At 44.3% G+C, this 26,329-nt stretch overlaps 1 protein-coding gene across 7 annotated transcripts in view; it reads right to left on the bottom strand.

Annotated features, from left to right (window-relative positions):
• Positions 1–26,329, bottom strand: part of LOC110256581 (protein O-linked-mannose beta-1,4-N-acetylglucosaminyltransferase 2) — a 104,686-nt gene that overhangs the window by 52,157 nt on the left and 26,200 nt on the right. For 3 of the 7 annotated variants that reach the window (XR_014822865.1, XR_014822864.1, XR_014822866.1), the window contains exon 4: positions 20,340–20,467. The exons of 2 other annotated variants lie outside the window; for them this stretch is intronic. The gene's annotated coding sequence lies outside the window, so the exon portion shown is untranslated. Of the gene's footprint in view, positions 1–9,565; positions 12,884–20,339; positions 20,468–26,329 lie in introns of those variants that run through there. 2 more of the 7 variants (XR_014822867.1, XR_014822862.1) reach the window with 2 other exon arrangements.

Genomic DNA, 26,329 nt, shown 5'->3' with positions numbered 1-26,329 from the left:
AAGAAGGAGAAGGAAGGATTCTTAAATGCTCTCTGGGCTCCCTCCTAGGTTGCAGCCTCTCTCCTGGGTCCCTGCCCAACGGAGGAGGGCACCCCCTCTCTCTTACTGACCGGCTTTCGCATCCAGGGTTTCTGGGCCTCCACGTATAACCTGCTCTGGGCGCAGATGTGCCCACCCTCCTGGAGATTCACCCTTCTTAGATCTGAATCCTCAACACAAGTACTTCTTTGGGAAAAATAGCTTGATTTCTTTCTCACTGCAAGTAAAATACCTGCCAAACACACACACACACACACAAATAGGAAATGCATGAACGTTAAAGGACCTTATGGATGGTACATTTACAGAATGAAGAGCTATCCAACCATAGAAAGACTGAAGACTTTCGTTATATCTCAACAGGGACAAGATTCCTAGTTGTGTGAGAAAAGTAAGGGCCTGGACAGTGAGGGGGTCCTCCACTTGTGTCACATTCTCCCAAAGGATTCTCAACCCGTGAGCGACACTAGTTGCCTCTAGAAGGAGAACTGGATGGCTTGCAGGCAATTTTTCACTAGAGAGTCTTTATTTCATTTTATCTTAATTTTATTTGGTTATATATATTATTTTTTTAAGTTTTTAAAAAATTTTTTTCCATTATAGTTGATTTAGTGTTGTCAATTTCTATTGTACAGCAAAGTGACCCAGGTTTATGTACATATATATATATATATATATACATACATACATATATATTCTTTCTCTCACATTATCCTCCATCATGTCCCATCACAAGTGACTAGATATAGTTCCCTGTGCTATATAGCAGGATCTCATTGCTTATCCACTCCAAATGCAATAGTTTGCATCTATTAACCCCAAACTCCCAGTCCATCTCAATCCCTCCCCCTCCCCCTTGGCAACCACAAGTCTGTTCTCCAAGTCCATGGGTTTCTTTTCTATGGAAAGGTTCATCTGTGCCATATATTAGATTCCAGATATAACAGATATCATATGGTATTTGCCTTTCTCTTTCTGACTTACTTCACTTAGTATTAGAGTCTTTAGTTCCATCCATAGAGAGTCTCTTAGAGCTTTTGATTTTTATGCCATGTGACTGTATTACTTTTGCAAAGATTAAATAAAAAATTGAAAAAGAGGATTTTATTCTGCAGCACTCAGTGAAAAATCACTTTCGATATGTATCCTTCCAAATTTTTCTTTCTGTACACACACAGACACATATACATGCATTTTGTTTATTTCTATAATATTGAGATGTTATAATGAATTATAATTGGCCTTATCCCTCATTTACTATATCGTGGATACATTTCCATAATAGTGTATATAAATCACATTGTTAATTTAAGTAGCTGCAGAGGAATTCATGGTATACTTTCACCACATTTTTAACTAACTCCCTATAATTTTTGTTTTATTGACATTCACATAGCATAAAATTCATCCACATTAACTGTATAATTCGGTGGGGTTTAGGATATAGTCACAGAATTATGCAAGCATCAGCACCATCTAATTTCAGGACATTTTCATCACCCAAAAAAGGAAAACCCATGCTTATTCTTCCCCCTCTCCCAACCCTAGGCAACCACTAATCTACCTGCTATCTCTATGGATTTGCCTACTCAGGACATTTCTTATAAATGGAATCATACAATACATGGCCTTTTGTGTCTGGCTTCTTTTACTTACTAACCTGTTTTCAGGGTACATCATGTTATAACATGAATCAGTATTTTACTCCTTTTTGTCGATGAATAATATTCCATTGTGTGGATATTTCACATTTTGTCCATTCATCAGTTGATGGATATTTGGTTTTTTCCCAGTTTTTTGGCTCTTATAAATAATGGTGCTATGAACCATTATTCATAATGCAAATTTTTGTGTGAACATGTTTTCAGTTCTCAATTATATGGAATGACTGGCCATATGGGATAATATGTTTACTTTTTGAGGACCTGCCAAACTGTTGTCCAAAGGGGCTACCTCATTTTACATTCTCACCTGAAATGAATGAGGGTTTCAGTTTCTCTTGTCTTTACCAACTCTTGTTAGTTTCAGTGGTTTTGATTATAGCTATTCTAGCGGATGTGAAGTCTATGTTATTATTATTATTATTATTTGTCTTTTTAGGGTCGCACCCGTGGCATATGGAAGGCTAGGGGTCAAATCAGAACTATAGCCGCTGGCCTAGGTCACAGCCACAGAACCGAGCCATGTCTGAGACCTACACCACACTCATGGCAATGCCAGATCCTTAACCCACTGAGCGAGGCCAGGGATCAAACCTGAGTCCTCGTGGATGCTAGTCAGACTCATTAAATGCAGAGCCACGATGGGAACTCGCCTTTGCTCAATTTAAAACTGGTTTGGGAGTTCCCGTCGTGGCGCAGTGGTTAACGAATCCGACTAGGAACCATGAGGTTGCGGGTTCGGTCCCTGCCCTTGCTCAGTGGGTTAACGATCCGGCGTTGCCGTGAGCTGTGGTGTAGGTTGCAGACGCGGCTCGGATCCCGCGTTGCTGTGGCTCTGGCGTAGGCCGGTGGCTACAGCTCCGATTCAACCCCTAGCCTGGGAACCTCCATATGCCGAGGGAGCGGCCCAAGAAATAGTAACAACAACAACAACAACAACAACAAAAAAGACAAAAGACAAAAAAAAAAAAAAAAATCTCAAAAAAAAAAATAAAATAAAATAAAATAAAACTAGTTTGCCTTTTTATGACCGAGTTATAAGAGTTCTTATATACTAAGGATACAAGTCCTTTATTAGATATGCAATTGGAAAATACTTTCTTCTGTTCTGTAGGTTGTCTTTGCCTTTCTTAATGGTATTGCTTGCAGGCATAAAAAAAAAAAGTTTTGATTTTAATGAAGTCTAACTGCTCTACCTTCCACTTTTATGAATTGTGCTTTTTGTGTCATGTCCAGCAGACCATTGTTTGGTTAAATGTTTGGTATAATTCACCGGTAAATCTATACGGACCAGGGCTTTTCTTTGAGGGAAATTTTAAAATGACTAATTCAGTATCTTTACTTATTATGAGTCTGTTTATAATGTCTATTATTTCTTGAGTTCATCTGTATAGTTTGTGTCTTTCTGAGAATTTATTCATTTCATCTTTGTTGTCTAATTTGATGGCATACAGTTATTCATAACATTCCCTTAAAACCCCTTTGTTTTTGTAAAGTCAACGGTGAAGTTCCACTTTCACACCTGACTTATGCTCTTCTTTTGTTCATGTTAGAGCCCCTGTCCATACTCTCTCCCTTTCCACTACCCTCGGTGTAGGACCTGGACTCTGGGAGCTTTCATTCCATTAATTGCCCTGTAAACTAATATAGCTAAGTGCCAGAGGAAAACTATCTTAGACCATCTCAGAAACGCATAAGCAAAACATCTTGGCACAACCAAGATATTGCAGCTTTAGCATCAGAGGTGCCACTAATTTGTACGGTTGCTTGCACAGACCCAGTTTCCTGTGGTGGCACCCTAACAGAAATCAGTTTTTCTGCCTCTGAATGCACGTTAGAGCCACTAATTCTGTCCATCCCACTGCAAGCTATTTGTTAGCTCTTTCCCTCTCTAAACTGAGAGAGTGGGAAGATAATCCAGATTGTCTCATGGGCACAGGACAGCCTGCAGCAGCCCTGCCCAGAGCCTGGACGCAATGCTCTATAGCTTTGGGGGGCTGTCTTTCCTTGAGTCACTGTGAGGACCTGCTAAATGTGAGGATCCATCGCAAGGTCTGTCACTGACCCTAGAGGAAGGGGGGTCATCCTGAGGCAGCCTTCCTGCTTCCTGCAGAATCAGCTTGGTCGACAGAGAGACAAGGGGTGGGACCAGCTGGCTTGAAATCCTGTCCAGCCCAGCCGCTTAGGCTAACCAATGAATATGCAGAACTTCCTTGGACATTCTGAGCCTGGGGAAACTCACTCTCCCCCAGGCAGCATTCCCTGGTTTCATCTTGAGAGTCAAGCGGCCTGAGCTAGTATCCCATTTTTATCTTCTCCTACAGGCTTGCGTGTGACCTTGGAGAAATGATTTGCTCTCTCTGTTCCTGGTGTTCTTTATAAAATGGAGACAACACAAGTACCTGCCTGGGGCAGTTGCTGGAGTGGTGGTGAATGAGATGACATAGAGAACACATACCTAGCCCTGCCGACTGTGCCTGGTAGCCAGTCTGCCCCTTTAAGCTTAGCCGTTGCTCCGAGGTCTGCCCTCTGCAGCAGTCATCTGTCCCAGCCGGAGAAATGAGCGGGGCTGCTATACAGACGAGGACTGTGCCAGGCTGCCCGCTGGCAGGAGGAGAAGGGCTGATGGGATCCCAAAGCGCTGCTCCTGAACTGTGTCGACGGAGGGGAGTTCAGACCCTACTGGAGTCCAGAACGCGGGTGCACTCTGCCACCTGCTCTGCATGAGCCCTCCCTGAGGGCGAGTTCCTCAACCTGGGACTGTCGATTTGTTCACCTTTTCAATGGAAGTAACATACCCACCACTGTGTCAGGGAAAGATGCAACTGCTAATACCTAAGACGTGATAAGCACACGGACTGGCACCTACTAAAGATTTATTTCAGATTATAAAAAGTTGCTATTTCTGCTCTTAACTTTTTTCTTTATTGTAAAGTGCTCCCCTTCCACGCCCACCACCCTGTTTCAAACAAAGAGCACACCAAAGTTTCTGTAAATCTGGTCCTGTTTGAACCCAAGCAGACGTGACTTTAATGTGATATCACAAAGGTTCAGACCAGGTCCTGTGTTACCCAAACTGCCTCCTTGTTGGCTGATCACATGACTGTCATTCCCTTCACATGCCCGGAGCTCAGGCTGCGAGCTAAAATCAGAATGAGCCAAAGGTTTCCGGTCAATTCAGCCTAAGATTCTTCCCCTTGTGACGACATCGGGGCCTCTGCATCATGAGCCGGGGTGCGGGGGAGGAGCCTGTGTGGTTGTACTGGTACCCCTCGCCCACCTCGCCCCTCTCCCCCCTCAGTGGCCCTGGGACCCAGGGCGTGAGAGAGGGAGAAGGTGTGCCAGTCCTCAGAGCCACCTGCAACCGCACAGACAGCACCCCCTACCCGACTCTATCCCCAGCCCAGGACCACTTTGCCTCCACAGAGATCCAGGCGTCTTCCTTAGTGCAACCGGGCCAGGGGCTGTGCCTCTGCCACTTCTCCAAGCTGGTGCCCAGTGGAATTGGCCAGGGATGCAGTGGCTCTGTTGGCAGCCCCGAGGGGCAGAGGGGCATTCTGTGCCATTTGGACAGAGTCACATTTCCAACTGGATTGAAAGTGGAATCTTTAATAATATATAGATTTTTCAGTGACTGAAGCCTTGCTCTTGCCAAATCCTAGCATAAAGCATATTTTTACAGCTGGGATGATAAATCCCTGAAAGACGGCACTTACCATGGAAACGCTGACACAGCCTTTCATTCCCTTCGCAGTGATTAAAATCCTCATTTCAATTTGTTTTCCTTTATTTTGAGCTGGAGTCATTTGCAAGTCCTAGGAATACATCTCCTGGTGGTGGTAGAAAACTAAATGCTGCCCTCTGTCAGAAATCAGAGGGAACTGCTCTTCACTCCCTGGAGTGGAGCAATGGCTTGGAGGATTATGGAAACCAGGAAAACAGGCCTTCTTACTAGGAATCTTACCAGGAGAGAAATTCCTGCAGGACTTAACCCAGTTTCCTAGGCAAAGGGAGGCAGGGAAGGGAAGGCAGCTAATAAAAGGCTTGTTAGCAAACCAGAGGCCACTAGGGGCAACTGGAGATTCGGCCCACCGGGGAATTCTCTAAGCCAGTATGGACTTAGCACCTCAGTCATCCTGCTGGAGAGGCAGGAGAGTTCCTCGTTGGTTGCGGGCTGCTGGCCATCAATTCTTAGGCACTTAGGGCCTGACGGCCTTCGCAGGTTCCAGGCAGAGATGCGGATCTTGGCAAATGGAGGGCCAGCCCTTGTCATGTTGAGGCCCCAGCAGATATGGGCAGCCTCCCATCTGTCTGCTGCACCCACTCTCCATTGCTCCTTTTATTCTCCTTTGGACCATTTCATTTGCAGGGATATTTTATGCCCTTGGAATTAAGGGGTGATGCCTTCTGTTTAGTCATGGCCTACAGTCTTTGCTGAACCAAACGCCCAGTGTCCTACCAACTAGATGCTTCAGGATGTTTTTCTTACTTTCCAGGTCCCTTAATTGATAATAAAATCTGTCATGGGCCTGACCACAGTTCTTAATCAACCAGTGAGACTGCAGCGGCGCCCCTGGTCTGAAAGCCCGACGCAGTCTCAGGTTTCTTCTTCTAAAAAGGCATCCCCATCATTCAGCTGTGCAGATCTCACGAGGATGCAGCCTAATGGGATTGGGATTGTTTCTCCAATTCTGCTCGCAGGCAGTGCTTGGGGGAGCAATTTTCCAAAATGTGTCCCACAGACACTCAGTGAACAGAGATACTCTTCACAAGAGGGCTTCAGAGATCGGTTACTGTTGGTAAAATTGCTAGAAACAGCCCCTTCTTAAAGGTCACACTACCTGCCAGCATCTTAAAGGCTCTGAGAGGTACTGCAGGGAGAAAAATCCAAATAGCTTTGCTTAACTCATTGTTTCCCAACTTATTTCATCACGAGACCTCTTCTTGGGGAACATCTGTTACCATCCTCTGACACTAGGTTGTGCTACATGTAAAATGCCTTTATTTGTCCTTTTCCCCCTTATCTTACTAAATTTTAAAAATATTTTCATTATATAAACATTACATGTTCATTGGAGAAAAACTGGAAAATGCAAATAAGCAAAAAAAGGAGACAGATCTGGCGTTGCTGTGGCTGTGGTGTAGGCCGGTGATCACAGCTCCAATTAGACCCCTGGCCTGGGAACCTCCATATGCCCCAAGCGTGGCCCTAAAAAGTAAATTAAAAAAAAAAAAAGGAGAGAAGGAAGCACTGAGGCCCAATTACTGTGGATGTTTGGGTTCTAATCCAGCACATGTCTGTGTAGCCCCCTTCTTTTGTGGGAGAAGGGTTTTGCTGTAGCAAGAGTCCATCCGTGTTTCCTGGACTCTGTTCAGTTTTATGATCCCTGATTCTAAAATAGCAGGTTTCTATAAAAGAAAGCACACATTTCATCCAACAGTGGCCAAAGAATCATTTTTGAACTATTTCCAAAATGCCCGGAGGAGGAAAATTCCTTTACCATATGTTACCTCTCTTATGCGGAATGGCAGGCCAAGAAAATCAACAAAATGGTAGGAAGAAGGGGAAAATGGTATAAAATCATTTTATATTTATATATAATATAAATATAATTTATGTTATATAATACATTATATAAGTATTATATGTATTATATTTATATATAAATATATATTTTTTATATAAGCTATGTAAAAATATTTGTTATAATACAGACAGGAATAAAATACACCCAAGAATTAGGAAGGTTAGGTCTGGAATATGGGCTTCAAGGTGACTTTTATTTTCTTTGCTGCTGTAAAAGCAAAAGTTAAAGATAAGTATTTTTAAAAGTACCTCCCTACATACAGAAGGCCACTTTTGGTGAGGAGTAAAGCAGATCAGCAGATGCTGAGTCTGGTGGGGGGGGGGGCCTCTTACCTGGAAGGAGAAATTTCTTGGGGGTAGGGAGCCCCTCACATCTCTCCCACCTGGGAAGCAGTAGGCTTGCTCCAAATAGCATCACCTCCTTTTCCTCCAGATGCAACAAGTCATGTTTAGGGGTCATGGGTGGTTCAGGGTGAAACCAGAGTTTCAGCTGTTGCATGGACCTGCAGAGCAGTTCCAGGAGGGAAGTGCCTTTATTGACCCTTTTCACAAATGCCCCCTGAACATGTGCACTCATTTCTGCCCAAGAACTCTGGTTGTTCCCTCAGCCTGGGATACTCATCCTTCAGGACTCAGCTCAGAGAAGGTCTGTGAGGAATCCAAGAGCACACAGCACCAACATCTGCCTGACTGCAAATCTCACAAACCCAAGCTGCGCTCGAAAAGTGTTTCCAATAGTTACAGTTCAAAAGGGAAAAATTCCTGCCCCAAGTTTGCCATAGGATGCCAGGCGCTACCCAGACCCCTGGGGAGGACATCTGATGTGTATTCCAGAGCTTTTTTTTCTTTCTTTTTCTTTCTTTTTTCTTTTTTTGGCTGCCCTGTGGCATACTGAGTTCCTAGGCAAGGGATCAGATCTGAGCCACAGTTGTGACCTATGCTGAAGCTGCAACAATCCCAGATCTTTTAAGCCACTGTATGGGACTGGGGAATTGAACCTGTGCCCTGGGGCCACAGAGATGCCACCAATCCCATCATACCACAGAGAGAACTCCCAGACCCTTTTTTTTTTTTTTTTGCTTTTTAGGGCCACACCTGCAGCACATGGAGGTTCCTAGGCTAGGGGTCAAATTGGAGCTGCAGCCACCAGCCTACACCACAGCCACGGCAACGCCAGATCTGAGACCTACACCACAGTAGGTACGTCTGTGACCTACACCACAGCTCATAACAATGCCGAATCCTTAACCCACTCAGTGAGGCCAGGAATCGAACCCACATCCTCATGGATCCTGGTCAGGTTCACCACCACTGAGGCACAATGGGAATCCCCCCAGACCTTCTTTTAAAGAGAATGTCTTGCCTGAAAGGCTGAGGATGATGCTGATTCCATCCTTTAGTGGCTGGAAGGCTGTTTTGGGGATACAAGGTCCCTGTGCACAGTCAGATGCCACAGCCCCCTTGCTTTCTGCCCAACTTCTTTGTCCTCTAAGAACAAGAGCCAGCCGGAACTCTGGGTTCTGCAGCCACACTGCACATGCTGCCAGCCCAGGGGAGGCCTGCCAGGCAGAGCCAGCCACCCACTAGCAACAGCCAGCACTCACTGTCAACCAAGGTGCACAGCCTCGTCCTGGCTTCGGACTCAAGAAAACCTGCTCAGCTGAGGAAATGCCTTCATCTGTATCATGGTCTTAGGTCACCTCCTCACGAGGCCCTCCCTTATGTCCGTCACAAAGCCCTGGTCCCTGTTTCTTTTTCTTCCTAGCGTTTATCATCCCAGAGTGTTATATTTTCTCTCTCTCCTTCAGGAAAGAGAAGAACCGTCTTGTTCCTCTCGATTCCTCAGCACCCAGAACATGGCCAGACACAGACAGATGCTCTATGAAGACCAGACCTGCTGGTCAAATATCTACGTGCCATTTCAGTAGGATGGGTACATACTCAAGCATCAGGGGTCCAGGTAGGGGCAGGCTAAACACAAGCTCTCTGGGCACCATCACTCTTCCCCCTCACACCACTCGCATTCTGTCCTGGATTTCTGCTTTGTCTCAGCCTGGAAGATACGCCTCACTATAAGAAGTCCTTTATGGGGTCAACAATGTATATTCACAATGTCTAAGTTCCCCCTGCAGGTGTTTACTATCCACCTGGGTAGCTAATAGCAAAGCCCCCAAATCAGCATTTAAACACAGAAAGCTCTTCTTTTCCTCCTGCCACCTTGGGGTTGCTGCTGCCCACAACTTACAGCCACCATTTCAGAAGGAAGGTGTAGTCTTACCTGGCCTGACGCAGCTCCAGCACTTTGGCGCTTCCAAGGAAAGAAGACAGCCAGAAACAGGATTGCATTTCACCCTCAGCATCCCATTGGCTGTGAAGATTTCATTTTACCTCTGGGACAAGCCAGGCACTGCCTGAAGGTCAGAGACTTGCCTGGGTGTTTGGACTTCAAAGGAGAAAGGCTGGCTCCATGACTAAGAGTGGAGGAGACCTGTGACCCCTCAGATCAGGAGAAGGACTTTCTGAATTCATGCTTCAGCATATTAGCTTGGTTTCCTAACACATGTGGGACTGAGCAGTGACACATCCTTCAGGAGCTTCTGTCCCATTCCTTCTCCCTGCATCTCTTGACTCTAGAAGTATCTAGACATTGGAGTCTTGCCCTGAGAGGCACAGAACCAGGTCTCTATTTGTCCTTTGCTTCTTTTTCTGGGGCTCGGATTCTTTAGAATCCAATGTGTTTGCAGTGATAAACAGCTACAATAGCCAAAACCACGTGGCTGGTTGTGGACAAGTTTCTGTGATGTCTGTAGTTAAACCCTAAGGGTGCATTCTCAGAGGCAGCCAGTTTCCCAGGTTTGTAGGTGGTTATAGGCCTTAGAGATCTTCTGTGACTGTAGATTAGGAAGCTCAAGTCCATTAACATGGGCTAAGACCCAGGATAAGTCATGAACCCCCTGTGGGTCTCAGTTTCTTCTTCTATAAAATGTGGTGGCTGAATAAAATTACCTCTCCCATCTCTGACACCCACCCAAAGGATGCCTGCCTTGGCAAGGGTTTACTCTTCCGCTGAAGAATAAGTAAGCCTATGATCGCAGTGATCGCAGTTCCATGGGTCACCAGGAGAGGGCAGCAAGCAGTAAACAGTAAATGACAGGTGCTGCTGGAATTCAGTCGAGGAGCGCTCCAGACACAGGATTTCCAGAGAGAAAAGAAGTAAGGCTGTGGCCAGCTCTGACTGCTTCTTGTCACAGTGTGGGCTGGTGCATCTCCCACTCCCGTGTCCTCTGATACCTGATGGTTCCCCTGTCCTTGCAGGTTCCGAGGTTCTTGCCTCCTGCAGGGTCTCCTGGATTCCAGGCCTCCTGCAGGTTGTAAGCGCCCCCTTACGGGCATCCCGCCTGCAATGTGCCTGCGCTAGTTTTTATCCTCACAGCCACGCCCTCCATCCCATCATCCCATCATCCCATCATCCCATCCTCTGCTTCAGCTTTGTCTCCTCCACCGGAGGGGAATGCGAATGCGGACAGACGAAAGCGCCCCCCTAACTGGGAGTGATCAGTTGCAGTCACAGCTTCCAAGGAGAGCGGCTCAGGGCTGATCCTCAGCTGCTGACTCAGTGGCTCATTTCCAGAAGCTCCAAGGGACCTCACGGGAGCTCTGTGCTCCTCCTGTACCTTGTGCTCTGGAATTTCAGCAATCAGCCCCTGCGGATCCTTTTTATAAACATTAGAATCTTTTCTCACATCCTCTGCTTGCGCTTCCTAACTGGGCTGGGCTCTCCCTCACCTCCAGGCCTCCTCACCTGCTGCCCCTTCTCCCCGGAGGCCCTCTGTCCTTTGGTCTGTTCCCTTGCCAGCTCCTTCTGCTTTGAGGCTCGGCTTCTTAGGCCTCCTCTTTGGGACTGTTTCCCCATTCCTTGCCTGTGCCCAAGCCCACGTTCAGATCCTGATTCAGTTAAAACAGCAGACACCCAAGCTGGCTGGGCAGAAGCAAAATGGAAAGTTGTTTTGGGGACACAAGAGGTCTCAGAGTGCGGACAGAACGCTGGAGAATCAGATGTGGGAGGGAGGCCTCAGAGACGACCTGGGCATCCGGGCGAGGTGCTGTCCCTAGAATGGGTGGGCTCCCTCCATCATTTCATGTCACCCCTCCATCCAAGCTGCAGAGGCCTGGAAAAAGTACACCTGGTTGGGGCCATGTGATTGGCCCTGGGGTGACAGTGGGTGGGTCCCCTGGGATGCAGCCCCGCTAAGATTGTACACCCCCAATACTGTCATGACAAGGGGAGGCAACTTCAGGGTGAGGACTGGAGGAGGAATGGATGCCAGAGGCAGGAAGGCACCCAGTCCACCACAGGGTCCTTCCTGCACGTTCCCGTGGATCTCCCTGTGGGCAGCACTTGGCAAGCTGTGCCGTAACACACTGTTCATCAGCTGTCCCACACTGGACTGTGACTGTTCTGAGGGAAGGGAGGCTGTCCTGCCCATCTCTTCAGCATCAGCACCTGGGAGTGTGCCTGGCACATGGTTCCTGCTCAGTAGGCCCTGCATGAGCAGATGAGTGGACAGGGGTCACCTTTAGCCCATGTCATCTAAGAATCCCACCACTTCCCTGGTACTCTCCAGGGACTATAAGCCCCTTCTCAGACCTGGCACAGTGCCTGGGACTCTCTGGTCTTGCTGGGCCCAGGGACACATCCTGCTTTTTTGCAACTTTGGCAGCAGCCATCATTCTGCCCTTTGGGGTTTATGACCTCTCCTCCTGCATCTCCTCTCATCACTGTGCTAGCCAAGTTGGCATGGGAAGTATAACAACAAACCTGGGGCTGTTACTGGGCTCATGCAGGCAGGGTTAGTGGACCTATCTTCCCAGGGCTGCCATAACAAAGTACCACAGACCAGGTAGCTTAAAGCAATAGAAATCTATTCTTTCAGTGTTCTCAAAGCTAGAATTCCAAAATCAAATCATCAGCAGGGTTCATTCCTTCTGAAGGCTCTGAGGGAGGGTCTCTGCCATTCTCCCAGCTTCTGGTGGTTGCTGGCAATCCTTGGCTTGCAGATGCATCACTCCAATCTGGGGCTTCATCTCCACTTGGACTCCTCCCCTCTGTGGCTGGATCTCTGCATCCAAATCTCTCTGTTCTCTTATAAGGACACTGGTCATTGGCCTACTTTTGAGAGCTGTGGTTCCATTTCATTTTCAGACCCTTTGTGGTGCAGTTTGGCCAGCTGGGTATATGTGGTGCTGTTGGGGCTCCCACTGAACCCTGCTGATACTGTCTGAGGGGCCAAAGGTGCTTTCCCAATCTCAGCCACCTGCTGCCCCTAGTTAGGGAAAGGGAGTCTCTGGCCCACAGGGACAGAGATTGCTTTCTGGCACATGTGTCTGGTTGTTCCACTTTTAGTAATGCTAAGATTAGTGAATTCAGGTGTTAACCACCTGACGTATCACATACAGTTCCTTGTCAACATTTCACCCAATGGCCTCCATTAATGATTGGTACCCAAACACATCACTTTAAAAGACTTACTAATTTCCATCTGCATCCATTCGCTGGAAGTCTCTACAAAGAACTTTCATCAATTATTCAGGTACCCTGAAAAAGAGTTCATGAAGGAAAGACAGGACAAATGCTTTGATTCTTTCCCCTTTTTTGCTGGGAACCCTAGCAACATTCACAGATTAATCAGTAAAATTTTCTTCTTTTAAGTATCATTATAAATGCATGGATATTCATTCAGTCCATTGTAATTTCAGTCTATTGCATTAATTTTTTTGTAATATTCCACTTGAGCCCGTGGGAGGTCCTCCAGTTGACCCCTGGGTGCCTTTGATATGATTCCATTAATATTGACAGCTTCTTCCTTTTCCAGCATAACCATGTGTCCCAGGATCATCCAGTGCATTTTCTGCCTCAGGTGTGGAATCAACCATTTCTCAAGGAGCCTTGATTCCTTTGAGTGGAAAATGGCACTTGGAGACTACAGTTCAGGTGGGAAGACCATTTATTGCTATTAGACATTGTCAGCAAACAAAGCTAGGAAATCCTTCTTTTTCCAAAGAAACAAAAGAAATAATGAGTTATTGATGTTTTCTATTTAAATTTAAGGTTACAATATCTTCCTGTTATTACTTTGATTTTCTGTCTTCTTATGCTCCCCACCCCTTTTTTGTGCTTTTTGTGCCTCCTTGGTTTTGGTTGTATAGACCCAAGACCTAAACTCAAGTGGGTTCAGATCTATCCCCCACTCCCCTCATCTTACATTCCCCTCTGGGCACTTTCCACCTTTGAAATGTACAGTAGAAATAAGATGGACTTGAGGGGATGTGGTGAAAATCTTCCTACCCAGGACCAGGTCAAGGTCATTGAGCTGCTAGATTCCCTAACACCAACCATTCCTTGCAAATGCTCCTGGCCTTCCCAGGAAATCACTCCTGGCAGAGACGTGTCTCCAGGGAAATCACAAGCAAAAGTAATTAAATGAAAATGGTAGTTAAGAGCATATCACCGGAGATCCCGTTTCCGATAGTCCCCTGAGACAAAGCTGAGTGTTTTTCCATTCGTTCTTTTTTAAAAATCTGATCCAGGTTAAATTATGTTCCATGGCAACTTGCGTCAAGGGAGTTGTCATGGTTACAGGTGAACCTGAAAGCGAGCTGTGACAGCCCAGGCTCTGAGCTCTCCGAACTGCCTGTCTTAAAGAGACATCCACTTGTCTTCTTGTCCAGGCTAGAAATGTAATGAGATGAATACCCTTTCTCAGTGAGGCGTAGCCTGTGGACTGACCCAGGCCAGGGGAAGGGGGAGCCACAGGCCTCTTCAAATAAGTGTTCTCCAACAGCCAGAGTAGTGTCCCAGGACACATCACCAAATTCCCCACACAGGGCCTTCATTAGCCCATACATGGGGGATGGGAGCATCACTGGGGGATGGGGGCATCACTGTGTGCTGGCAGCTCTCCAGTGGAGAAACCATGAGCCACTCCCTGGAAATCTCCTTAGAGGAAGGGTAAGCCACAATATCTCCCTTCATCTACGACAGTGCCGTCCAACAGAACTAGAATGCAAGCCACACATGTCTTTTTAGGACCGTATGCACAGCATATGGAAGTTCCCAGGCTAGGGGCTGAAACAGAGCTGCAGCTGCCAGCCTATACCACAGACACAGCAACGCGTGAGGCAAGCCACACCTGCGACCTACACCACATCTCACAGCAATGCCAGATCCTTTAACCCACCAAATGAGGCCAGGGATCAAACCAATGCCTCATGGATCCTAGTCGGGTTTGTTACCACTGAGCCACAACAGGAACTCCTAGTAGCTGCATTTTTAAAAAGTTAAAAGAAACAGGTGACCTAATTTTAATCATTTATTTTGAACCCAAAAGATCCGAAATACCATTTCAACATATACCTAATATAAAAATTATGAGATATTTTACATTCTTTCTTCATACTAAATCCTTGACTTCTGGTGTGTGGACATTACACTTAAAGTACTTCTCAATTCAGATGCTAAATTCTCATTGGAAATACTTGATCGATATTGAGATTTCATAACATTTACAATTGAGAAATAGTCAAGTCACATACTTAAGTTAATCCAATACTTTAAAGTTTTTCAATAACAAATAAAGTAAGTTTTACTACAATGAGGTACCACTTCACCGGTCAGAATGGCCATCACTAAAAAATCTACAAACAATAAATGCTGGTGAGGATGTGGAGAAAACGGAACCCTCCTACCCTGTTGGTGGGAATGTAAATGCAACCACTACAGAAAACAGTAAGGAGGTTCCTCCGAAAACTAAAACAAAATTCCCATATGATCCAGCAATCCTACTCCTGGGCACATACTCAAAGAAAACAATGACTGAAGGGGTACATGCACCTCTATGTTCATAGCAGCAAGACTTGGAAATAACCTAAATGTCCACTGACAGATGAATGGATAGAAAAGCTTGCTGGGGGTGAGGGATGGACTTTTGTTTTCACAGAGTTTTCAAATAATTAAGAAACACAAACTCTAACCAAGCCCTACTGAAAAATCAAAATGCTGAAGGAAAGCAAGCTATTCCTGTACCCTGATTTGTAAATTCTGTGTGCATGGCAATGAGCACAAACAATCCTGTACAGACAGCAAGCACCAGTTGGCCAGAGTGAGCATGACGCGTTGTCCTTGACCCCAAGCCATAGCAAAATGTGTCCAGATTTTCTTCAATTTATATTTTCTACCAAGATGAAAATGGTGAGATGTTTTACCTTGCTGCAGATCAAATAACACCATACCTTAACCACTCAGAATTTTCATGGTTGATTCCATACCACTTTTACGCCACCTTCAGGCAATTAGAGTTGTGTTTGTCTTCTAGGAAGCCAGCACCCCCAGCACACACCCTGGATACCTCTTTCCCTCTCCCCGAGGCTACACATAGCTCCAGATATTTATTTATTTATTTGCTTATTGATTGATTGATTGATTGATTTTAGGGCCACATCTGCAGAATAAGGAAGTTCCCAGGCTAGGGGTCGAATCTGAGCAGCAGCTGCCATTCTATGCCACAGCCACAAATGCAGGATCCAAGCCACATCTGCGATCCACCACAGCTCACACCTCACAGCTCACAGCAACACCAGATCCTTAACCCACTGAGTGAGGCCAGGGATCAAACCCGCATCCTCATGGATCCTAGTTGGGTTCTTTAACCGCTGAGCCACAAAGGGAACTCTGCTCTAGATATTTAGTCAAAGGCCAGTCTATCTATCTGGAAGGAAGTGGGTGGTACAAAGCCAGGAGGACACTGGTGAAGGACAACAAGCCCTTTTGTAATCGCTACATTATTTTTTTGGTGGTAGAGAGAAACTGTCCCCTTTAAAATGGCCCATGCTGCTCTGCCGAGGGCAGGCTAAAGAAAGAAGTGATGGGAGAGGCCAGAAACCTCAGGGAAAACCTTCTGGACAAGCCATTCCTCTCCCCATCACCCATTTGTCCCTGGTGGAACCAGCTGAAAACTACCCCAGAGAAACCAGTGGAAACCCAGCAGAGGCCAGTCCAATTCTGCTTCATTTGCCCACATCAGTGGGTCTCCCCTGGCAGCACATTAGAAAGACCTGGAAACTGTGGGAGGAGAGGAATGACATCTATGATCCCAACCCAGAACACTCAAATCAGAATGTTTGAGGGTAGGGCCCAGATATGGGCATTTTAAAATGTGCGACCACTGTGCTGGACCAGTGGTTCTCTAACTCAGATGTGCATCAGAATCACCCAATAGCCTTGTTTAAAATATAGGCTGTTGTTTACCAGAGCCTCTGATTCGGTAGCTCTGGGATGGAGCCCAAGTTCTCAGTTGATATTGATGCTGTTGGTTGAGGACAACTCACTGAGAATCATGCTCAGAAATATACTTGCAGTGTCCAGTACCTTTTCCCCTTGGCCTGGCCTTGCCCATCACCGCCTGCTCTACTTCTGTGGTTACAGGCTTCTGATCCCTGGCTTCTCCCTGGACCAGACTGTAATTTGAATTCCCCAGTTTCACCCTCAGTACGCCCTCTTGGACATGTGTTTATTACTCACTCTCCTTTCTTTTCCATTACTGGTAATGTCACTAGACCCCAACCCATCCTGGGGATACTGGACTATGTCATCAGTCCACCTGACTGTAGTTTCTATTGTGGTTGTAGAGATTCCTGTAAAGGGAAGGAGGTTTCCGATGGAGTGGTTGTTCACATCCACTGTCTTGTCACGATGCTACAAAATTCTCGAATCTTTCTGGCCACACTATTCCCAGGAGACAAAAGCATTTGGAAAATGTGCAAACCATTTCTGTGGTCTTAGGATGTGTCATTTGCCTAAGTGCTATGACCCAAGTTCAATTCCATCTATGACAGACCTTGATTTTCTGGCCCATTAAGTAGGAGGACTGAACTAAAAGCATTGCTAAAGTCTCTTTAACCTTCCATAAAATAATTTCTCTATGATCTGAAAGTGAGCAATTAGCTCACAGTACTGATACAATGACTCACCCCAATGTAATAAAATATATCAATCTTGGACCAAGTAAAAACATGCACCCATAGCAACAGAGAAAATCACGGGCTTATTAAAAATAGAAAATGATAATTTAAAAGTGTCTGCATTCATCTCAAGGCACTCAAAGGAAAATGGTTTTGGCCAAGGCAGATGAGTCAGCAACCTCATTCCAATCTATGTGTGATTCCTGTGAGAATTACTGTCACTTCCCAAATAATGTTCTTACTAAGAAGAGTAATGTATTGGCAAGTGAAAAAAAGCAGGTTCCAAAACAATGCACACAGTTTAACCTCACTTTGGATACTGATGTACCACACAGAGAAAGCCGTTTGGATGCTGATACAGCAAAAGGCTAGCTGTGGTGCTCTCCGGATGGTGAAATTAAGGGTAATTTTGAAATGCTTTAGCGGATAGTGGCTTTTACTTTTGCCCACAAGGAACATATCATTACTGCTTCAATAAAGGAATCACAAAAGGATTTTAAAAAAACTTTAACTTCCCAACTTGTATGTCCCGAGTAGTATAAGCCTTGTAGACTGGAGACTGTGTCATTTTATCCACAGAAGCAGGCTGTGCTCCCTGGGGAGGCAAGGTCCAAGCCATTATTGCCTCCAAGCTCCCACCCACAGCATCTGTCTATGACAATCTTTATGAAAAAGCGAGGAATGATCGCCACATGTTTTCAGGCTTCTGTAATATGTAGAAACTTTGATTAGATGAGGGAGCTTTTCCAGCCTTTAATTATTATGGCATCCATACATTTTTTAAAACAATGTTTTCCCCTAACTCAAACAAGATGCATTATGTGTTACGTGTAGAGACTTTGGAGAATATAAGAAAGAAAGTGGTATAACTTTTTGCAGTGGTCTTTTTCACTCATACTTTCTTGTAAGAAGCATATAATTACATCTTATCCTCCTTAATCCAGTCTTATCACCTTTGTCCTTTAGTGAAGAATGTAGGGCATTCCCACTGTGGCTCAGCAGTAATGAACCTGACTAGTACTTATGAGGATGCAGGTTCGAGCCCTGGCCTTGCTCAGTGGATTAAGGATCCAGCATTACCGTGAGCTGTGGTATAGGTCGCAGATGTGGCTTGGATCCCACAGTGTTGCTGTGGCTGTGGTGTAGGCCAGCAGCTGTAGCCCCGATTTGACCCCTAGCCTGGGAACTTCCATATGCTGTAAGTGCAGCCTTAACAAAGAAAAGAAAAAAAAAAAAAAAAAAAAGAAAGTAGTATGTTCATACACACACACACACACACACACACACACGCATAATTTATATACTTGGATTTCATAGAGCTTCATGTTGCCTTTCATCTAGTTGGATGTCTTTTATCCATTTGGGAAGATAGTTGGTTATTTTCTCTTCAAATATTGCTTCTGCATAACTGTGTCTCTCCCTTCCAGATTTCTGATTATATACTCATTAAACCTTTCACTATATCCCATGTATCTCTTAAATATTTTCTACATATTTTTTTATTTTCCTCTCTTCATGTTTCATCTGGGTATTTTCTATTGGCTTACTGTTCGCTATCTCTCTCTTCAGAGAGATGTCTCTAATCTGCCATTAAACCTACCCATTGAGCTTTTAAATTCTAGAATCTCCATTTGCTTCATTAAAAAATATATTTCATTGCAACAGAACAAAGGGTGGGGGAAAAATGTAATTGTAATGTATACATGTAAGGATAACCTGACCCCCTTGCTGTACAGTGGGAAAATAAAAATATATATATATATATATATTTCATTGATAAATCTCTTCATTTTGTCATCTATTTTCTCTACTTTTGTCTTTTTTTTTTTTTTTTTTTTTTGTCTTTTTGCCTTTTTCTAGGGTTGCTTCCACGGCATATGGAGAGTCCCAGGCTAAGGGTCTAATCGGAGCTGTAGCCACCGGCCTATGCTAGAGCCACAACAACTCGGTATCCGAGCAACCTACACCACAGCTCATGGCAATGCCGGATCCTTAATCCACTGAGCAAGGCCAGGGATCTAACCCGCAACCTCATGGTTCCTAGTTGGATTCATTAACTACTGCGCCACAGCGGGAATGCCTGTCATGTATTTTCTTAAATAAAGTATTTACAGGAATTTTAAAGAGCATGTTTGATAGCTGTAATATCTGAATCACCTCTGAATCTATTTTTTTTAATTTATCTTTTTGAAGTATAGTTGATTTACAATGTTGTGTTAATTTCTGCCAGACAGCAATGTGATTCAGATACACACACACACACACACACACACACACACACACTCTCTCTCTTTCCCATTATGGTTTATCACAGAATATTAAACAGTTCCCTGTGCTATACAGTAGGACCTTGTTGGTTATTCATTCCACATAGAATATTTTGCATCTGTTAATCCCAAACTCCCAATCCATTCCTCCCCACTCTCCCTCCCCCTTGGCAACCGTAAGTCTGTTCTCTAAGACTGTGAGTCTGTTCTGTTCCATAGATAAGTTCATTTGTTTTATATTTTAGATTCCACATATGTGTGATATCATATGGTATTTGTCCTTCTCTTTCTGACATACTTCACTAAGTATGAGAATCTCTAGTTGCATCCATGTTACTGTGAATGGCATTATTTCATTCTTTTTTATGGCTGAATAGTATTCCATTGTATATATGTACCACATCTTCTTTATCCATTCTGTTGATGGACATTTAGGTTGTTTCCATGTCTTGGCTATTGTGAATAGTGCTGCAATGAACATAGGGGTGCATGTATCTTTCTAAATTATAGTTTTGGAGGTGAGATTAAGATAGTAGAGTAGAAGGACTGGAGCTCGCCTTCTCTCATAAAAACAACAAAATTCCAACCAACTGATGAACAACCTTCAACCAAACAGACTGTAAACATCAAAAAAGATATCCTACTCCAGAAGATAAAGAGGAGGCCACATCAAGACAGTAGGAGGAGTGATTATGTGATATAAGCAACCCGATACCCACCCGGTGGGCAGCCCACAGACTGGAAAGTAACTGTATCACAGAGACTCACCTACAGGAATGAGAGTTCTGAGCCCCACGTCAGGTCCTCACGCCTGGGGATCTGGCACTGGGAGAAGGAGCCCCCAGAGCATTTGGCATTGAATGTCACCAAGGCTTGTGCGCAGGAGTTCCACGGGACTGGGGGAAACAGAGATGGCATTCTTGAAAGATATACATGGGTTTTCACGTCCACTGGGTCCCAGGGCAAAGAAGAAACTCCATAGGAATCTGGGTCAGACCTATCTGTGGTTCCTGGAGGATCTCCTGGGAAAACAGGGGGTGACTGTGGTGCATTGTTGGAGAAGGACATTGGAGGCAAAGTTCTCAGAAATCATCAGTGTGTGTTCCTCTAGAGGTGGCCATTTTGGAAAAATCTGGCCCCAGGCCAAACAATAATCCAGGTGGGATCACAGCCCCACCCATCTTTTGGCAAACAGTCTGCCTAAAAACCCTCCAGGCACAGAGCCCCTCTAATCTCACTGAGACAAAGCCCCACACACCAGAGGGATAAGAATCAGCTCCACCTACCAGTGGGCAGGCACCAGTCCCTCCCATCAGGAAGCTTACAGCAAGCCCCCCCCACCCCTGTACCAACTTCAGCCACAACAGGGGAAGACATCAGAAGCAAGAGAGACTACAACTCTATTGTCTGCAAAAAGGAGACCACACTAAAAATATATACAAAATGAAAAGGCAGAGAACAATGACTCAGATAAGGGAGCAAGAAAAAAAACCAGAAAAACAGCTAAGTGATCTGGAGATTATCAGCCTCCAGGAAAAACACTTTAGACTGATGATAGTGAAGATGGTTCAAGACATTGGAAATAAACTGGAGGCAAAGATTGATAAATTACAAGAAACACTGAGCAAAGAAATACAAGATTGAAGGATTAAGCAAGCAGAGATGCAAAATACAATAACTGAAATAAAAATATTCATTAGAAACAACCAACACCAGAATACAGGAGGCAGAAGAACAAATAAGCAAGGTGGAGGATAGACCAGTGGAAATCACTGATGCAGAACAGAAAAAAGACTGAAAAGAAATGAGGACAGTCTAAGAGAACTCTGGGACAATGTTAGACACGCCAACATCTACATTATAGGGGTACCAGAAGGAGAAGAGAGAAAGGGCCAGAAAAAGTATTTGAGGAGATAATAGCCCAAAACTTCCCTAAGAAGTTGGGAAAAGAATCACTCACTCAAATCCAGGAAGCACAATGAGTACCATAAAAATCAACCCAAGGAGGAACATCTGAGACACATATTACTCAAACTGACCAAAATTAAAGACAAAAAGAAAATATTGAAAGCAGCTAGGGAAAAGAAAAATAATATACAAGGGAACCTCAATAAAGGTATCGGCAGATTTGTCAGCAGAAACTCTGCAAGACAGAAGGGAGTGGCATGATATACTTAAAGTGATGAAAGGAAAAACCAAGATTACTCTACCCAGCAAGGCTCTCATTCAGATTTGAAGGAGAAACCAGAAGCCTACAGACCAGCAAAAGAGAATTCAGTCACTAAACCAGCTTTACAGCAAATACCAAAGGAACTTCTCTAGGTGGAAAAGAAAAGGCCACAACTAGAAACGAAAATATTAAAAATGACAAGGCTCACTGGTAAAGGCATACATATAGTAAAAGTAAATTATAGTTTTGTCTAAATAGATGCCTAGGAGTAGAATTTCTGGCAGTTTTATTTTTCGTTCTCTGAGGAACTGCTGTACTGTTTTCCATGGTGGTTGTACCAATTTACATTCTCACCAACAGTTTAGGAAGGCTTAGGGAAATCTATTTTTAAAACTGCCTTTCACTTAGTCACTAACAAGGTTATCTTTACAATTATTTACTGGTCATTTGTATTTTACATTCTGTGAGTGATCCTTTTCTTTTGAGATGTTTGTTCTTTCCTTGTCAATTTTTTACAGATCTGTGAGTCTAATTAGTAAATTTATTAGAGATCCGTGAATCTAATTAGTGTCACCAATCTTTTTGTTGTTAGTTATGCGGTATTTTCTTCCAGTCTGTCATTTGTCTATTGACTTTGTTTATGGAGTTTTTTGTCATGTGAATTTTTATTTCCATGCAGTCAAATCTGTTTATCTTTCCCTTTAACTCTTCTGAGTTTTATGCCTTCTTAGAAAGCCTGTCAGTATTTCAAGACTATGGAAATAATCTCCCTTTTTCCCTAGTATGTATACAGCCATTTATTTTACATTTACTTTAAATCCACATAAAATTTATATTTGAGAATGGTGTTAGTTTAGGGATATAATTTAAGTTTTATTCTCTCCCCTTCTATTGTGGAGTTCCCATAGTGGCACAGCAGAAACGAATCCAACTAGGAACCATAAGATTGCTGGTTCAATCCCTGGCCTCACTCAGTGGGTTAAGGATCCAGCGTTGCCATGAGCTGTGGTGTAGGTCACAGACACATCTTGGATCTGGCATTGCTGTGGCTCTGGCATAGGCCGGCAGCAACAGCTCTGATTAGACCCCTAGCCTGGGAACCTCCATATGCTGCAGGTGCGGCCCTATAAAGACAAAAAGACAAAAAAAAAAAAAAAAAAAAAAAAAAAAAAGCTACTCTTTCTCAATTGATCTGCAAGTATACTCTTAACAATATACTTACATTTCCACATGTACAGAGGTCCATCTGTAAACTTCTTTTCCACTAACTTGTTTTTTCAGTTCTGGCATCAATATAACACTGTTTTAATTAAAGTTGCTTTGATATTATGCTATTTGATAGGGCAAACTCTCATCTTTTTCTTTAATTCCCTTCTTTGCTATTTTTGTGCATTTTTCTTTTTTTTTTCCTTTTTTTTTTGCTTTTTTATGGCCACACCCATGGCATATGGAGGTTCCCAGGCTAGGGATCTAATCAGAGTTGCAGATTCCGGCCTACACCACAACCACAGCCACACCAGACCCGACCCATGTCTGCAACCTACACCACAGCTCACAGCAACACTGCATCCTTAACCCACTGAGCAAGGGCAGGGATCGAACCAGCAACCTCATGGTTCCTAGTCAGATTCGTTTTCACCGTGCCACGATGGGAATTCCTGTGGATTTTTCTTTAACAAAATAGTGTCAATCTATGAAAGATACCACTCCTTCCCATTGTCCTCAAAATTCCTTTGGTGTTTCTCAACTGGAATTGCAATGAATTTATAAATTAATTAGGATTTTGACTATTTGCAATTTTGAGTGCTATGATTCAGGGATAGGGTTTACTAATCCATTTGTTGTTTTATAACTTCCAGTAACATATGAAAGTTTTCTTCAAGAAATGAGGTCATTTTTAAGATACCGTTTAATTTTTGTCTTTCTTTTTTAGCTTTTTAGGGCTACACCTACAGCACATGGAAATTCCCAGGCTAGGAGTCAAGTCAGAGATGTTGCTGCCGGCCTACGCCACAGCCACAGCAGCGCCAGATCCCAGTCGCATCTGCAAACTATCCCACAGCTTGCAGCAATGCCAGACCCTTCACCCACTGAGCAAGGCCATGAATAGAACCCTCATCCTCATAGGTACTAGTCAGGTTCTTAACCCACTGAGCCACAGTGGGAACTCCAGAGAATGAGTTTTTTTCCCTTGATTCGATTTTTATAGATAGATTTCTAGAGCATACCTTGGAGTTTTTAAGTAGAAAGTATCTTCAAAATAATGATAATTTTACATTTTTATTGCACAAACATGTGTGTGTGTTATTATCTTCAATTATTTTTGTAATCTTACTACTTTGGTTGGGATCTCAGGAGGAAAGCTGAGTAACACAGTAACAACACCAAGCATCTTCATCTTATTCCTGACTTTAACGAGGGCACCTCTAGAGTTTCACCAGTGACTGTTATCAGTGTTAAAGAAACAGTTTCAGTTAAATATCTTTCATTAGCTTAAGGAAGTTTTGTGTTTTTTTATTCTTAGCTTACTAAAAGACTGTTTCAAAAATCAAGAGTGGGACGCCTTGATTAAATGCCTTTGTATTGTCTACAGACAATTTTATTAAATGCCCTTTTACTGTCTACAGAACATATAGTTTTTCTCGTTCATGTTCTAATGCTAAATTATCTTTAAATTTCCAGAATAAACCTACTTGGGTAAAGTATATTAGGAACAACAGTGTTTAATTTGCTAATATTTTATTTAGAATCTTTGCATATATATTCACATGGTATAAAGTTTTCATTTTTTGTGTGTGTGTGCTCCATGGCTGACTTATCATTAAAATTAAGCAGCCCTCATGAAATTTTTCCCCATCTTTGTGATGCTCTGGAACAACTGACACAGGAATCATGTACTTCTCAAAGGTTTGAAAGCACTCTTCCATAACACCATCTGCTCCTTGTGTCTTTCTCTAGATCTTTTATAACCTTTCTAAGGTGCTTCCAACCTAGTATGGGCGAGGGGCAGTTAGGGGCTGATATCAACTCTCATTTCTGGCATCTTCAGCAGGCATGGGGATGCAGAAATGGCCTGTTCCACTGATTTGGTTTTTTTGTTTGTTTGTTTTTTCAGTTCTGGCATCCACAGATTTAGGCCCTTGGAAGAGGGAGTGTGGTTTCAGATGGTTCAGGTACTTCTCTCTCTTTCTCTCTCTTTTTTTAGGGCCACACCTGCAGCATATGGAAGTTCCCAGGCCAGGGGCTGAACTAGAACTGTAGCCACTGGCCTCCACCACAGACACAGCAATACCTGATCTGAGCCACATTTTCAACCTACACCAGAGCTCACAGCAACGCCAGATCCTTAACCCACTGAGTACAGCTAGGGATCGAACCCACATTCTTTTTTTCTTTTTTCGGTCTTTTTGCCATTTCTTGGGCCACTCCCGCGGCATATGGAGGTTCCCAGGCTAGGGGTTGAAACAGAGCTGTAGCTACCGGCCTACGCAAGGGCCACAGCAACGTGGGATCCGAGCCGCGTCTGCAACCTACACCACAGCTCATGGCAACGCTGGATGCTTAAGCCACAGAGCAAGGCCAGGAATCGAACCCGCAACCTTATGGTTCCTAGTCGGATTTGTTAACCACTGAGCCACAACGGGAACTCCCGAACCCACATTCTCATGGATACTAGTCAGGTTCCTTACTATTGAGCCACAACAGAAATGCCAGTTATTTTTCTTAAGATCACTAATATGTTTGTCTTCGTTTGACTTCCTGTATTTTCTCTCTTTCTCTTTTCTTTCCAAGAACAGCTTTATCAAGCGATATGCCTCCCCTCCTGGACTCAACCAGGGTTAACAGACCTCCTCTGCCGCCTGCCTAGAGCATCTGTTCCCCTCCTCCTGCCTGATGGGCCTGCACTCAGCCAACAGTGAGAGTGAGACAACTGCTACTCTAGGAAGTGCTAAGGAGACAGTAATATGCAAAAGCCTTTCATTGGGAAAGCAGAGTTAGGCTCCCATGTCAGAATGAGGCTCGTTCTAACTCTGTGACTCAGACTGCCCCTTTTGACAAAGACAGCGGGCACCGTCTTGCTGCTGAGAAACTGACTATATAAACTGACCACAGCCAGACATCTGTGACAACAGAACTAACACACAAACTCTGCAGCCATCAGCTTAGGAACGCAAACCACAACATCTGTAGCAACTGGCCCCGAATGATCAGGACTTGACCATAACGTCCAGCTTCACTATTTTTTGTTCCCACTTTCAACTCAGGGCCAACCAGAGAAAGTCAAAGATCCCCCTCTAACCAATCACACAGGATGCCCCTCTTCAAGTTAGCCCACAGCCCAAGTTAGCCCTCCAGTCAGGGCATCCCTGAAGCCAATCCTTTTTTCCACTAAAAAGCCTTCCCACGCCTTGGTGTGCCTCAGGGTCCCTGCTGAAAGCAAATGCTGGTCCTGTCTCCTTTGCTGTAGCAGGCTTTGATTACAGGGCCACTATTCGGGTGATCTCATTTGGTTGGCCTTTATTTTCACACTGCTTGCCTATGAGGCGTAAAACAAAGTTTGATGGTAATCAGGTGAAGGCAGCTGGCC

Source organism: Sus scrofa, chromosome 13 (genome assembly GCF_054392235.1).
Source record: "Sus scrofa isolate SSC_HxYL_T2T_F1_AM1 chromosome 13, Sscrofa_HxYL_maternal_Yorkshire_Landrace_v2.0, whole genome shotgun sequence".
Taxonomy (NCBI): domain Eukaryota; kingdom Metazoa; phylum Chordata; class Mammalia; order Artiodactyla; family Suidae; genus Sus; species Sus scrofa.
The sequence above is the reverse complement of the archived record's forward strand: the minus strand, read 5'-3'. Positions and strand labels throughout refer to the sequence as shown.